This window comes from Equus przewalskii, unplaced genomic scaffold, assembly GCF_037783145.1.
Source record: "Equus przewalskii isolate Varuska unplaced genomic scaffold, EquPr2 contig_452, whole genome shotgun sequence".
NCBI classification, from domain to species: domain Eukaryota; kingdom Metazoa; phylum Chordata; class Mammalia; order Perissodactyla; family Equidae; genus Equus; species Equus przewalskii.
The window spans coordinates 220,972-236,354 of record NW_027227607.1 but is presented as its reverse complement, the minus strand read 5'-3'; the positions used below and the strand labels follow the sequence as shown (position 1 = coordinate 236,354).

General features: G+C 38.5%; 1 pseudogene; it reads left to right on the top strand.

The window, feature by feature from the left end:
- The first annotated feature begins 14,574 nt into the window (after positions 1–14,574).
- LOC103567930 (olfactory receptor 4C11-like) lies at positions 14,575–15,383 on the top strand (annotated as a pseudogene).

Below are 15,383 nucleotides of genomic sequence, written 5' to 3'. Positions count from 1 at the left end.
GTGGCTGTGAATGTGAATTTATCTGGAAAAAGGGAATTTGCAGATGATCAAGTTAAGATGAGATCATTATGGTGAGCCCAATCCAATATGACGGAGATTCTTATTAAAAAAGCAAAATTCAGACACAGAGACAGACATGCACACAGGGAGAATGCCATGTGAAGATGATGACAGATTGGGGTGATGCATGTATAAGCCATGGTACTCCAAAGACTGCCAGAAACCCACCAGAATTGAAGGGAGAGGCATGGAACAGATTCTCCCTCATATACTCAGAAGGAACCATATCATAAAACCAAATAATAAAGAGCAGAAAGCAAAGACATAGAATATAAATAAGAAGAGAGCATACATAGACCCTAAATCTGGTCTTTGAATTAGAAGAATAAAATTTATAAACTTCTACCATGTGTTGGTAGTTATGTGAGGGTGTACACCTGTCAAAAGTGATCTACTTTACGTTTAAAAATTATACATTTTATTGCATATAAAGTATATCTTAAGAAGTTGGTTTGGAAATATAAATATATAAACACATTTTTTCTTTACATTCTCTCTTTCTCTTCTTCCCTCCTTTACCTACTGACTTCAGAATGTTTTAGAAATTTTATTAGTAGTTTTCATTGTAATTATTTGTATCATAATGTATTTTATTAGAATTATTAGGTTTTATAATTATTATATTTAACAGTAACATTTTCTAAAATATGGAACTGAGAGGAGAAACTTAGCTAAAGTCACAGAAACACAAATAATGAGGCTATAATTCAATTATATTACATCTATTTGAACTTTTACCTGGACCCAGAGCTTTGTCTGTCATTAGAAAAGATTTGATTTAAAGGAAGAACCTTTGGTAACTTTTAGTTGGGTTTACCTCAGTGTGACTTTGAAAGTGTGTTTTTTTCTTAGAGCATAGTGTGTGGGTGGAAAACTTGGTAACTGAAATGGGAGTGGACGCTCAGGAACAACTAGGAGAGGAGGAGGGCTCTGAAGAAGAATCTGCCTGTTGACAACATTTTCTGGGATTAATTGGCCCCATGGTTTGCTGTGATCTTGAATTAACTGAGCTAAGTAGCTCATGGAGCAAATCCTTCAGAGTTGGGTGGGAAGAGCGGAGTCCTCGTCCATCCAGAGGCTGGCCTTTGTGAAATTTTATGAAATTTCTACAAATATCTGATGGAGGCAGAAGAAATATTTAACTCCGGTGTTCTGCCAAGGAATGCTTCGGGGTTTTAGAGCTGGCTTCAAAGACGTTTCCATCACAGAATAGTGGGCATATTTCTTTTGTATTCCAGAAAATTCTAAAAGTTGAAGTAGAAAACTTTCTGCCAGTAAACAGAATCTTTTGGAGAGTCTTACTGAGGCTTTTTAAAAGAGTTGGCTATCTGTGGAATATCTTCCCTCCCCATAGATCCTGCAAGAGAAAGCAGAATGAATCTATTTAAGATAAAATGTACTTGTAGCAAATACAGTGTGCATGATTCATCCTCATAGGAAATCAAATTGAAATAGCAAAAGCTATGAGGTCTCAATTGGATATGATCTTTTTTTATAAGAAGAAAAGTAAGTTTTCTAGCCCCACTGAACTATTATCTTTTTATTGCCTCCCACTTAGGACTGGGTTCTAGGCAGTTGCTATCATCCAGTTCTGTCTCCTGAGAAAACTTAAGTTCCAGGAACATACTTCCCATAGTGATGAGATGATTCTGATGTTTCAGGGTTCCCCAGCTTTTACTGGCCTCTGCTTAATGCAGTACTGTCTCATGCCGAATTTTTATTGAAATGAGAGGTACATTGAAAGGAGCCAAGTTATAGTTTCCTACACATGCAGATTTCTTATTTACAAAGCTGAAGGTCAGGAGAAGGTGAAGAATGCATACCGATACTACTATGATCCCATTATACTGATTGTCCTGATATTAACAATGCTAATGTTGGCTGCCCAGAACCCACTATCACCCCTACTAACATCCAAACATTACATTCTCTTTCTGCGCTTGGAGTAAGGATAATACGAGAAGTGGAAGAGAGAAGTAAAACTCTCTAGTGAAATCCTAGGACAAACTACTCTTTATTCCTAACGTGGCTCTTTGCTCACCCGCACACTGTGGGATTTTCCTGTCCCCTCCCTTGATTCTTTTTCCTTGTCAGGTTTTTTCCACAATCACATTTGTCCCTTGGGCTCTGATACCTGCCACCATTCTCTGACCTCTCTGTCCCCTCCTCCTCACTATTATTTTTTCAATTACACATATAAAATGCCGATCTCTTTGTTTGACTCATCCTAAAGTGTGTATCCATTTGATAATCAGGACATGTATTGAACATGCCAATGGTTTTCTTCTTTACCTGTTTATGATTTCATGGCTTTCTGCTGGCTCTGCTCAGATGGTTGGACACTGATACTTCGTATGTCATTGTGGGGTGGAGTGTTAGAGAGAGAGATTACTATGGGGCCATGAATGCTTGGGTTCTGGTTTGGGTTCCTATCTGATTACTTTCTGCTAAACTCTGCCACCCCGTTTAACCTGAAGTACAAAAAATAAAGCAGCATGAACTTGCCTTATGAGATATTGTAAAATCGAATGAACAAAAGATATTAAGCAAAAGTGAGAGAAGACTGTAATTCAGGATTGGATGATTCAGTAAACACACACACATACTTTAATACTGGAAGCCCATTAGCAAGAAAATCTTTTGGTAAAACGTGGAAGGGTTTGCTGGATACTCTGTGCACAGATAGAAATGGATATCAGAGGAAGGTCATTTGCTACTAAGAAAGATGGACATTCGGAGAATGAGATAGTCTAGGGGCATTTATGAGGGGCAGCAGTTTCAGGCATGGTTGGAGTATCTTTAAGCAGAAGCACTGGGATGAAAAGGTGGAAAGCAAGATGATGGCACAGAGAGGGCTTCGGAAGTCACAGTGAGTATACCAGCCATTGCATTCGAAAACCATCATAACCATTTTGTTATATTTATGACTCATTATACATTTAAGGCGCCCACTTTTCCTTTTTAAGGTGTATCAAGGAGGTAAAAAGAGGGAGAGGACAGAATGAGTGAGGAGAAGAGGGAATACCTGAAATCGTGTCCTTTCTTTCTGTTTAGAAACAGAATAGGCCTGTGGGATTCCACTTAATGAACTGTAGGATTGGCCATTTGGAATAATGATGTTTGTGAAATATCAGCCTGATTTTGTGGTATGTGTGAGCTAATAATTCTCAGAATGAAAATTCACCTAGGTATCTCATTCAAAGTGTTATTTTTCTTCTGCTAAATTGTGTGAGACAATTTATTTAGAGTTTAATGAGTATTAAATACTATATGAAAGGAATTGTTATGTTGTATGTTTTGGGTATATAAAAATGGTCCTATTTTTAGAGCAGTAAAAATACTATTCATGAGACCTAATGATAGACACATGTCATTACACATTTATCCAAACCGTAGAATGTATACCACCAAGAGTGAACCCTAAGGTAAACTATACATTTTTTGGGTGATTATGATGTGTCAGTGTAAGTTCATCCATTATAACAAATGCATCCCTCTGGTGGGGGATGCTGATAATGGGGAGGCTTATGAATGGGTGAGGCAGGGACAATATGGGAAATCTCTATACCTTTCCTTAATTTTGCTGTAAACTTAAAACTGCTCTAAAAAATAAAGTCTTAAAGACAACAACAACAAAAAGAGATCCTGTTAAAGCTCAGGAGAGATATTTAATTTTGCCATTCCCCACAGAGGCTAATTAAAGGTGAGCATCTATGATCTTCTCTAAGAAAAGAAGTAACAAGTCTGAAGCCTCTGATGAATCATATTTTGGATGCCTGCAGGCACTATCTTACTTTTGTTGGGGCCATCATGAATCATGTTGTATGGTTTTCACTGAGTTTCTTAGTGTAGGGGATAGAAAGACAGACGTCTATAGTGGAACTCTGATAATCTTGAAGGAGTTAGATACCTCCTTACAGATGACCTCAAAGTCCAATTAGCCTAAATTTAGTAAAAGAAATTTAGTAAAAAGAAAAAAAAAAGAAAAGAAAAAAGATTAAATTTCATTAAAGAACTTTGAGTGATTTTTGTTAAGTACTGAGAAAATCTTTTTGGTGCAGAAGATTGGCCCTGAGCTAAAATCTGTTGCCAATCTTCCTCTTTTTTTTTCTCCCCAAAGCCCCAGTACCTCGTTGTGTATCCTGGTTGTAAGTCCTTCTAGTTCTTCCATGTGGGCCACCACAAAATCACTTGATGAGCAGTGTGTATGCCCACACCCAGCATCCAAACTGGCGAATCCCAGGCCACAGAAGCAGAGCACATGAACTGAACCACTATGCAACCGGGCCAGCCCCACTGAATAAATCTTGATAAAAGCTATTCTAATGCTTTTTAGGCCTCCAAATTTTATATTTCACCAATAAAAATATATTCAACTTCATAACCTGGCTTTCATGGCTTTCAACCAGGAGGAGAGCTTTCTTTTCCAAGCTTTTCTACATGACTTTTGAGTCTGGCTAAACTACAGTTTTCATGTTGGCCTTCTTTCTGTTTGCCTGATAAAGTTTGCCTTAGCAATTCTATTAAAATTTTGATTTCATTTCTTTCATCCCAAATGTCCTCAGCCCTCTGATTTTAATATATCTGGGTCCCTTACTTTTTTTTTTTTTTTTTTTTTTTACTGTTATGATAGATTACAAGCTTGTGAGATTTCAGTTGTACATTTTTGTTAGTCATGTTGTGGGTACACCACTTCCCCCTCCGTACCCTCCCCCCACCCCCCCTTTTCCCTGGTAACCACTGATCAGATCTCCTTCTCAATATACTAATTTCCACCTATGAGTGGAGTCATATAGAGATCGTCTTTCTCTGACTGACTTATTTCGCTTAACATAATGCCCTCGAGGTCCATCCACGTTGTTGTGAATGGGCCAATTTCATCTTTTTTTATGGCTGAGTAGTATTGCATTGTGTATATATACCACATCTTCTTTATCCAATCATCAGTTTCTGGGCATGTAGGCTGGTTCCACGTCTTGGCTATTGTAAATAATGCTGCGATGAACATAGGGGTGCAAGGGACTCTTGAGATATCTGTTATCAGGTTCTTAGGATAGATACCCAGTAATGGGATGGCTGGGTCATAGGGTATTTCTATTTTTAACTTTTTGAGAAATCTCCATACTGTTTTCCATAGTGGCTGTACCAGTTTGCATTCCCACCAACAGTGTATGAGGGTTCCTTTTTCTCCACAACCTCTCCAACATTTGTCGTTCTTGGTTTTGGATGTTTTTGCCAATCTAACAGGGGTAAGGTGATATCTTAGTGTAGTTTTGATTTGCATTTCCCTGATGATTAGCGATGATGAACATCTTTTCATGTGTCTATTGGCCATATTCATATCTTCTTTTGAGAAATGTCTGTTCATGTCCTCTGCCCATTTTTTGATCGGGTTGTTTGTTTTTTTGTTGTTAAGCAGTGTGAGTTCTTTGTATATTATGGAGATTAACCCTTTGTCGGATAAGTGGCTTGTAAATATTTTTTCCCAATTAGTGAGCTGTTTTTTTGTTTCAATTCTGTTTTCTCTTGCCTTGAAGAAGCTCTTTAGTCTGATGAAGTCCCATTTGTTTATTCTTTCTATTGTTTCCCTCAACTGAGGAGTTACAGTGTCCAAAAAGATTCTTTTGAAACTGATGTCAAGGAGTGTACTGCCTATATTCTCTTCCAAAAGACTTATTGTCTCAGGCCTAATCTTTAGGTCTTTGATCCATTTTGAGTTTATTTTGGTGTGTGGTGAAAAAGAATGGTCAATTTTCAATCTTTTGCATGTGGCTGTCCAGTTTTCCCAGCACCATTTGTTGAAGAGACTTTCTTTTCTCCATTGTAGGCCCTCTGCTCCTTTGTCGAAGATTAGCTGTCCATAGATGTGTGGTTTTATCTCTGGGCTTTCAATTCTGTTCCATTGATCTGTGGACCTGTTTCTGTACCAGTACCATGCTGTTTTGATCACTGTAGCTTTGCAGTATGTTTTGAAATCGGGGATTGTGATTCCGCCGGCTTTGTTTTTCTTGCTCAGGATTGCTTTAGCAATTCGAGGTCTTTTGTTCCCCCATATGAATTTTAGGATTGTTTGTTCAATTTCTGTGAAGAATGTTCTTGGGATTCTGATTGGGATAGCATTGAATCTGTATATTGCTTTAGGTAGTATGGACATTTTAACTATGTTTATTCTTCCAATCCATGTACAAGGAATGTTTTTCCATCTCTTTATGTCATCGCCTATTTCTTTCAAGAAAGTCTTGTAGTTTTCATTGTATAGATCCTTCACTTCCTTGGTTAAGTTTATCCCAAGGTATTTTATTCTTTTCATTGCGATTGTGAATGGGATAGAGTTCTTGAGTTCTTTTTCTGTTAGTTTATTGTTAGTGTATAGAAATGCTACTGATTTATGCACGTTAATTTTATACCCTGCTACTTTGCTGTAGTTGTTGATTATTTCTAATAGTTTTTCTGTGGATTCTTTGGGGTTTTCTATGTATAAGATCATGTCGTCTGCAAACAACGAGAGTTTTACTTCTTCGTTACCTATTTGGATTCCTTTTATTTCTTTTTCCTGCCGAATTGCTCTGGCCAGCACCTCCAGAACTATGTTGAATAGGAGTGGTGAAAGTGGGCACCCTTGTCTTGTTCCTGTCCTCAGAGGGATGGCTTTCAGCTTTTGTCCATTGAGTATGATGTTGGCTGTGGGTCTATCATATATGGCCTTTATTATGTTGAGGTACTTTCCTTCTATACCCATTTTACTGAGGGTTTTTATCATAAATGGGTGTTGGAGCTTGTCGAATGCTTTCTCTGCATCTGTTGAGATGATCATGTGGTTTTTGTTTTTCATTTTGTTGATGTAGTTTATCACGTTGATTGACTTGCAGATGTTGAACCATCCCTGTGTCCCTGGTATAAATCCCACTTGATCATGGTGTATAATCTTTTTGATGTATTGCTGTAATCGGTTTGCCAAAATTTTGTTGAGAATTTTTGCATCTATGTTCATCAGTGATATTGGCCTGTAGTTCTCCTTCTTTGTGTTGTCCTTGTCAGGTTTGGGGATCAGAGTGATGTTGGCTTCATAGAATGTGTTAGGGAGTTCTCCATCTTTCTCAATTTTCTGGAACAGTTTGAGGAGAATAGGTATTAAGTCTTCTTTGAATGTTTGGTAGAATTCTCCAGAGAAGCCGTCTGGTCCTGGACTCTTGTTTTTGGGGAGGTTTTTGATTACCGTTTCTATTTCCTTACTTGTGATTGGTCTATTCAGATTCTCCATTTCTTCCTGATTCAGTTTGGGGAGATTGTAGGAGTCTAGGAATTTGTCCATTTCTTCCAGGTTGTTCAATTTGTTGGCATATAGTTTTTCATAGTATTCTCTTATGATCTCTTGTATCTCATTGGTATCTGTTGTGATTTCTCCTCTGTCATTCCTGATTTTATTAATTTGCGATTTCTCTCTTCTTTTCTTGGTGAGTCTGGCTAGGGGTTTGTCAATTTTGTTAATTCTTTCGAAGAACCAACTCTTTGTTTCATTGATCCTTTCTATTGTCTTTTTTGTTTCAATATCGTTTATTTCTGCTCTTATTTTTATTATTTCCCTCCTTCTACTGACTCTGGGCTTTGTTTGTTCTTCTTTTTATAGTTCTGTTAGGTGTCGTTTGAGGTTGCTTACGTGAGCTTTTTCTTGTTTAGTGAGGTGAGCCTGTATTGCGATGAATTTCCCTCTTAGGACTGCTTTTGCTGCCTCCCAAATGATTTGGTATGTCGTGTTCTCATTTTCATTTGTCTCCAGATAATATTTGATTTCTTCTTTAATTTCTTCAATGATCCATTGTTTGTTGAGAAGCGTGTTGTTTAGTCTCCACATTTTTGCACCTTTCTCTGCTTTTTTCTTGTAGTTGATTTCTAGTTTAATAGCGTTATGATCAGAAAAGATGCTTGATATTATTTCAACTCTCTTGTATTTATTGATGTTTGCTTTAGTTCCCAAAATATGGTCAATCCTTGAGAATGTTCCATGTGCACTTGAGAAGAATGTGTAACCTGCTGTTTTTGGATGAAGTGTTCTATATATATCTATTAAGTCCATCTGGTCTAATTTTTCATTTAATTCTATTATTTCCTTGTTGATTTTCTGTCTGGATGTTCTGTCCATTGGTGTTAATGGTGTGTTGAGGTCCCCTACTATTATTGTATTGTTGTTGATGTCTTCTTTTAGTTCTATTAAGAGTTGCTTTACAAATTTTGGTGCTCCTGTGTTGGGTGCGTATATATTTATAAGTGTTATGTCTTCTTGGTGGAGAGTCCCTTTTATCATTATATACTGTCCCTCTTTATCTTTCTTTATCTGTTTTGCTTTGAAATCTACCTTGTCTGATATTAGTATAGCGACACCTGCTTTCTTTTGTTCATTATTAGCTTGGAGTATTGTTCTCCATCCCTTCACTCTGAGTCTGTGTTTGTCTTTGGGGCTAAGGTGTGTTTCCTGGAGGCAGCATATTGTTGGATCTTGTTCTTTGATCCATCCTGCCACTCTGTGTCTTTTGATTGGGGAGTTCAATCCATTTACATTTAGAGTGATTATTGAGACGTGGGGGCCTACCACTACCATTTTGTGTCTTGTTTTCCGGTTTTCTTCAGTTTCCTTTGTTTCTCGCCCCATGGTTTAATCTGTTCTGATGTAGAGCTGCTACTCTCTGTTGTTGTCCTTCTACTTATCTCCTCTGCTCTTGGTTTTGTAGCCCCTTTCCTTTTTTGGATTTTTCAGGAATGAGGGTTTTCCTGAGGATTTCCTGAAGAGGAGGTTTTGTGGCAATGAACTCCCTTAATTTTTGTTTATCTGGGAAAGTTTTTATTTCTCCATCGTATTTGAAGGATATTTTCGCTGGGTAGAGAATTCTCGGCTGTAGATTTTTGTCCTTCAGATTTTTGAATATATCATTCCACTCTCTTCTAGCCTGTAAAGTTTCTGCTGAGAAATCTGCTGATAGCCTGATGTGGGTTCCTTTGTAGGTTAGTTTCTTTTGCCTGGCTGTCCTTAATATTTTCTCCTTGTTGTTGACTTTTGCTAGCTTCACTACTATATGCTGTGGAGTTGGTCTTCTTGCATTGATAAAGTTTGGAGATCTATGGGCTTCTGTCACCTGAAGATCCATCTCCCTCACCAGATTTGGGAAGTTCTCAGCCATTATTTCTTTGAATAGGTTTTCTGCCCCTTTCTCCTTCTCTTCTTCCTCTGGTATACCTATAATCCTTACGTTGCATCTCCTAATTGTGTCTGATAATTCTCGGAGAGTTTCTTCATTTATTTTAAGTCTTGCTTCTCTCTCTTCCTCTGCCTGCAACAATTCTATATTGCCATCTTCCAAATTGCTAATTCTTTCCTCCATATTATCGGCCCTACTGTTCAGAGCATCTAGATTTTTCTTAATCTTCTCTATTGTGTTCTTCATTTCCAATATTTCTGTTTGGTTCTTCTTTATCGTATCAAACTCTTTTGTGACATAGCTCCTGAACTCGGAGAGTTGTCGGTCAGAATTCTCTCTTAACTCATTGAGAATCTTAATGATGGCTGTTTTGAAGTCATCATCATTTAGGTTATATATCTCATTTCCTTTGGGATTGTTTTCTGTGTATTTGTTACTTTCTTTCTGTTCTGGAGATTTAATGTATTTTTTCATATTGCTTGATGTTGTTGATTTGTGCCTCCACATGGAGATAGAGTTTAGTTGCTCCTTTCACTTGTTTCAGCTGCTGTGGTGGGGGGAGCAGCTGTTTATACTTCACCAACCAGGAACCCTGTCCGTAGTTGCTAACTGGGCCTGGGCCCCTCTTCGTAGCCACAGTGGCCCTTTGGATTCCCTCCTCTGCCGTGGGGGCCGTCACAGGGGTCTTCAGGCTGCAGGTGCCTACTGTTGTTGCCCACCTAGATGCGCTCTCTCCTTGGGGTCTGCAACGGTGTTATGGGCTTTTCCAGCAGCCAGGGGTGTGATCACTTATATTTGTCACTCCGTTGCTGTCGGCACCCACCAAATCTCACTTGTCCTCTATGGGTCGCAGGAGAGCTATTGGCATCTTCTACAGTCTGTGGTTAGTACACCTAGCTATGCTGCTTTTGCCCTGGGGTCTTCCAGCCTTGTGGCTGGCGGCTGGGTGACTTCTACTGGTGCTGTGCAGAGGCTTTCCCTAAGGCTTCTGTGAGCCTGTAGGGTTTCCCCCTAGGCTACTAAGCTGGGTCTCTGGAACTCCCCCCAGCCCCAGTCCTCTCCGAGATCTCCGGCTATCCCTAGTCCCACAGGGTGGGCAATGGCAGCTGGGCGTCGCCCCGCCCTCTGGGATTCTCTCCGGGCCTCTCCCGGAGCCGTGAATGCTCAGCTTGGCCCCTCTGCTAACGGCACACAGAGAGTTTTGTCTGCTGCCCGGGCGGAGCTCCGGCGCTTCCCCTCCGGCTCGCAGAACCGGCCTTTGAAAGTTCCCCCAGCCCCGGTCCTCTCCTCTCCGACATCTCCGGCAATCCCTAGTCCCACGGGGCGGGCAACAGCAGCTGGGAGACCTCCGTGCCCTCTGTGTCTCTCTCTGGGACCCTCTGGGCACCCCGAGCACCAGGCGGGGTCTCCCCGCCAATGGCGGGGAGAGACTCTCCCCGCGGGCTCAGGTGTGCAACTCCAAAGTTTCCCTCTGCGTTTAGGAGTAATTGCGGGGGGTTTAGGTAGGGTTCTGGTCACCTGTTTCCACCATCGCTCCTCTGTTGTGTTCTCGCTCCTGCCCTAGATGTGTGTGGATCCTCTGGGGGCGTCCGTTGGAAGAAAGCCGCTTGCGGGTACTAGGCTGCCCGTCGGGGTCGGAGAGTTTTCACCTATTCCCACATCCTCCCGGAGGAAAGTCCATCTGCCTTCCGATGTATAGTCGCGTGGGTGTCTCAGACGTCCTGAGATGCTGTCTGGATATCCTTTGTCAAGCGATAAGTGTCCAAATAATTGTAGACTCGAAGGGCAAGAGACAAAGAGGACTACTCACGGCGCCATCTTGGCTCTCCTCTGGGTCCCTTACTTTTTTACAGTCATGGACTTATTTCATTTTTACTTTCCTCTCATATTGGACCCCATATACTGAAGCTGATATATACTTTTCATGTATATTTTAACATTTGTTACAGATATTTGGAATTGTCATTCTTAGCTTCTGATCACCATAAGAAAACCAGTTTGATAAACAGTGCTGATAAGATTTCAGCCACTCAGTAAAGGAACTTAATGTTTAAAATATTTGTGCCACTCTCTTACCAATAAATGAGCAATTTAAATTAATATTTTTGAAAAATGGAAAGTACTTCTTGAAAAACCAATACCAATAATCATAATGAAAATAATCACTCTAAATGCAGGTAGTGTATACTTGCATCTTTTATATGTTTGTCTATATGGAATTATATAACCTTCATAACAACTCTGAGAAGGTATATTATTTTATTATTTATGTTTACAAGTGAAGAAAATGAAGCACTGAGATGTCAAGGGACTTGTTAAATGTCACACCATGATAGATAGTTGTGTGGGGTGTGAATCAGGGCTATGTGGCTTCAGACTTTACGCACTGATCTCTGTGTTAACCCACCTCTCAGGTCTACTTTTGAATATTTGCACTTAAGAAAACCTGGCTTTGAATCTGACTCTCTTCAGTTAACATTATAATCCATCCTTTAATAATTCTGGTTTTTTTTACTACCAATTTATCTACTTTTGGGAATTTGTACTCTTCTCTCTGCAGACAGTTTCATTGTTCTAACACTAATTACATGGGAACTCACATAGTTAATGATCTTATCTAAATTTATCTTAAAATTCATATTAAATTATTAAGAAGAGTGGAGTATTTTCCCCATTCCTCACAATATCTCCAGATAATTTTGATTCAATATTTGAAATAAAAGGTAATCCTGTCGTTATGGAAGATACGTCAATAAATATAATAATTTTATAGTATGTTGAAGTAATACATTAAATTAAAATGGACAAATTGAAACTTGCACTTTATAAAAAGGAAACAAAATTCACAGAAACAGAGAAAAAGCATAATCATAATAGTGAAAGAGGAAGAGGCTGAGATGAGTAGCATAGTTCTTAACTTATTATGAGCCAGATCTTTTCTCATTTTATCTGTATGGTAACCATGATTATGTCTAAAGTGGCTTTCTCAAGATCATGCAGCTAGTAAATAGTGGAACTGGGATTTGAACTCATGCCGTATGAATCCAGCAACTGTGTTCTTAACCAAGAAAGAATTATTTTGCTAGAGTAACAGCAGTGCTAGATAAAATATTGCTTGCAAAATATGAGCTCACAAAAAATAAAGGATTCTCAGAAAGGCAATATTTTCACTTGAAATGTAGTAAAAATGTAAAATTTGGTTGGTGATAAAAATGTATATGCATGTTATAAAAATACAATTTTTTTCCTACTAAACAACAGAGATAATAAGACAACATCACCAGATAAACTGTTTTTTGTTTGCAGGTTCATCAGCTTTTCTGCAAAATCACCAACATTGAAATATTGGCCATACTTGCTTATATAAAAAAATATTACAGAGACACACACATATGCAAGTATATTTATACAACGTTTCTGGAAGGACATACGAGAAACTGAAAGTAGTTATTTCCAGGGAGTAGAATTATAGATTCAAATATTTGAAGATAGATTTTAATTCTTATCCTGACATTCTTCTGTTCACTTTGAGTATTTATGGTGATCATGAATTACCCTATAATAAAAAAACACAAAATATTGAAAAACTCTTTAATACTTTATAGCAATGATAATCTCTAGCATTTGTGGCAGCAATATTGTATTTTGGAAATTATTCTAAAGCACTTTGTAGAATTATTATTTATGAGAGTGAAATTTGGAAGCAATAAAAGTATCTCAATTGACAAATGGTTAAATAAATCCTTCTTATAAAGTTTATACAACAGGCCATTCAATTAATAATTAAATTATGGAAAGTATGAGAACATGGGAAGATCTTTTATAACAATTCTAAATAAAAATCAGAACACAAAATATTATATGATGATTTCTATCACATGAGTTATATATACTATGAATCAGGACTTGAAATAGAAAAATTATAAAATTGAATACTGGAATTATGGGATTTTTTTTAATATAATATTTTTAGAAGAAGTGTCCTGGGCGATTCAGGGTAAAGACAAATATTTGAGAGTAAAAACACTACTTACATCAGAGGCATATTAGAAAATTTATATCAGATCAAATTCATAGGCAGAGAGTCTCAATTTTCTTTTAGGGTACGTTCAAGAGTATAATAAAGAGGTAAAGAGTAGATTCCCAAATTATGACAACCTCAGAGTATTATCCAGGCATTTGTTCTCCAGACAGATTATTATCCAGACAGTTATCATGACCATCAGTGAAGCTGATGTCTTGAACACAAGAGGCATAGGTAAAGGGTTGTCAAAGTAAAGCATATTTCATCGAAGACCCTTAAGGGGTCAGGGATAATGAGCATAAAAGTGAGTGAACCAAAGTGAGAATATTTTCTTCAGGAGGGATTCTCCAACAAAAGTAGCTCTTAATTGCATTGGAATAGTGTTGTTCAGATTTCAAAGCAAACAGATAGAATGAAGAATACATGAAATATTCATGTGTATGTGTGTGTATACGTACGGGCATAAAATCTTTTTTTCAGTTCTTAGGAAAACTCAAAGTAATGGCAAGTATTTGTACTCTACTTTTTTATATGAAAGCTAAATTTCAAAGCAGTTAAATCACTTGCCCAAAAAAGTACAAGTTCTACAGTTCTCAATCTTGATAGGAATGAAACATTTTAAAGAACGTTTATTTTTTATTTATACAAAAGCTTTGTTCCAGGAGCCAGCCCTGTGGCCGAATCATTAAATTGGTACACTCTGCTTCGGTGGCCCAGGGTTTTGTTGGTTCAGATCTTTGCCGCTGACATGACACCGTTCATCAAGCCATGGTGAGGTGACATCCCACATAGCACAACCAGAGGGACTCATAACTAGAATATATAACTATGTACTGGGGGGCATTGATGAGGAGAAGAAGAAGAAGAAGAAGGAGAAGGAGAAGGAGAAGGAGAAGGAGAAGGAGAAGGAGAAGGAGAAGGAGAAGGAGAAGGAGAAGGAGAAGGAGAAGGAGAAGGAGAAGGAGAAGGAGAAGGAGAAGGAGAAGGAGAAGGAGAAGAAGAAGAAGAAATCCATCAGATCTTAGCTCAAGTGCCAATCTTTTAAAGAAAAGATAGGCATTGAAAAAAAAGGCTCTGGTCTAATGCAATGAGTTTCTGAATTAAGAGCTGTATCTGGGAGATGCTTGGACTTCTGCAGATTTGCAAAGATTCATAGGAGATTAAAGGAAGTTGGAGGTAACAGGATGATGTGGAAGCAAGTAATTCAGAGTTAAGTCCACTGATCTTCTTAAGATGTCACTTCTTTTTCTCTCTACAGATTAAAACGTTGTCAACTGCATCTTACCTATACCCACTAGTATGGCGATGAATAACAGTGTGATTTAATTCATTCTGTTTGGGTTGACACAGGATGCAGGAATGCAGAAAGCAATGTTTGGAGTCGTCTTGATTCTTTACCTTATGACACTGTTATAGAACTTTCTTACAGTAGTGAATATCAAAACAAGCAAGACTCTTGGGAATCCCATGTGCTTCCTATTCTATCTGTCATTTGCTGATGCCTGCTTCTCTACAACCACAGCCCCCAGATTGATTGTGGATGCCTTCTCTCAGAAGAAGACCATTTCCTTCAATGAGTACATGACTCAGGTCTTTGTGGTCCATTTCTTTGGCTTCACAGAGGTCTTTGTGCTTATCCTCATGGCCTTTGATCACTATGTAGCCATTTGTTATCCCTTGAAACACACAACACTCAGGCACTGGCAAATCTGTGTTGTGTTGGTGATTCTGGCCTGGGTGGGACATGGTATCTACTCTTTAGCACAGATTTTCCTGGCATTGAGATTGCCCTTGTCTTATCCTAATGTGATTGACCACTATTTCTGTGACTTGCAGCCCTTGTTGAGACTTGCCTGCATGGACACTTACATGATAAATTTCATAGTTCTTTCTAGTAGTGGGGCCATAAGCATGGGGAGTTTCACAATTCTGCATGACCTATGTTGTCATCTTGTACTCTGAGAAACCACAGTGCAGGAGGAAGGCAAAAAGCCCTTTCCACATGCACCTCTCACTTGATTGTGGTTGTCATATCTTTGGATCCATGTATATTTATATACACATGTCCTCCAACCACATTTCCAACAGACAAGATAGTGGCTATGTGA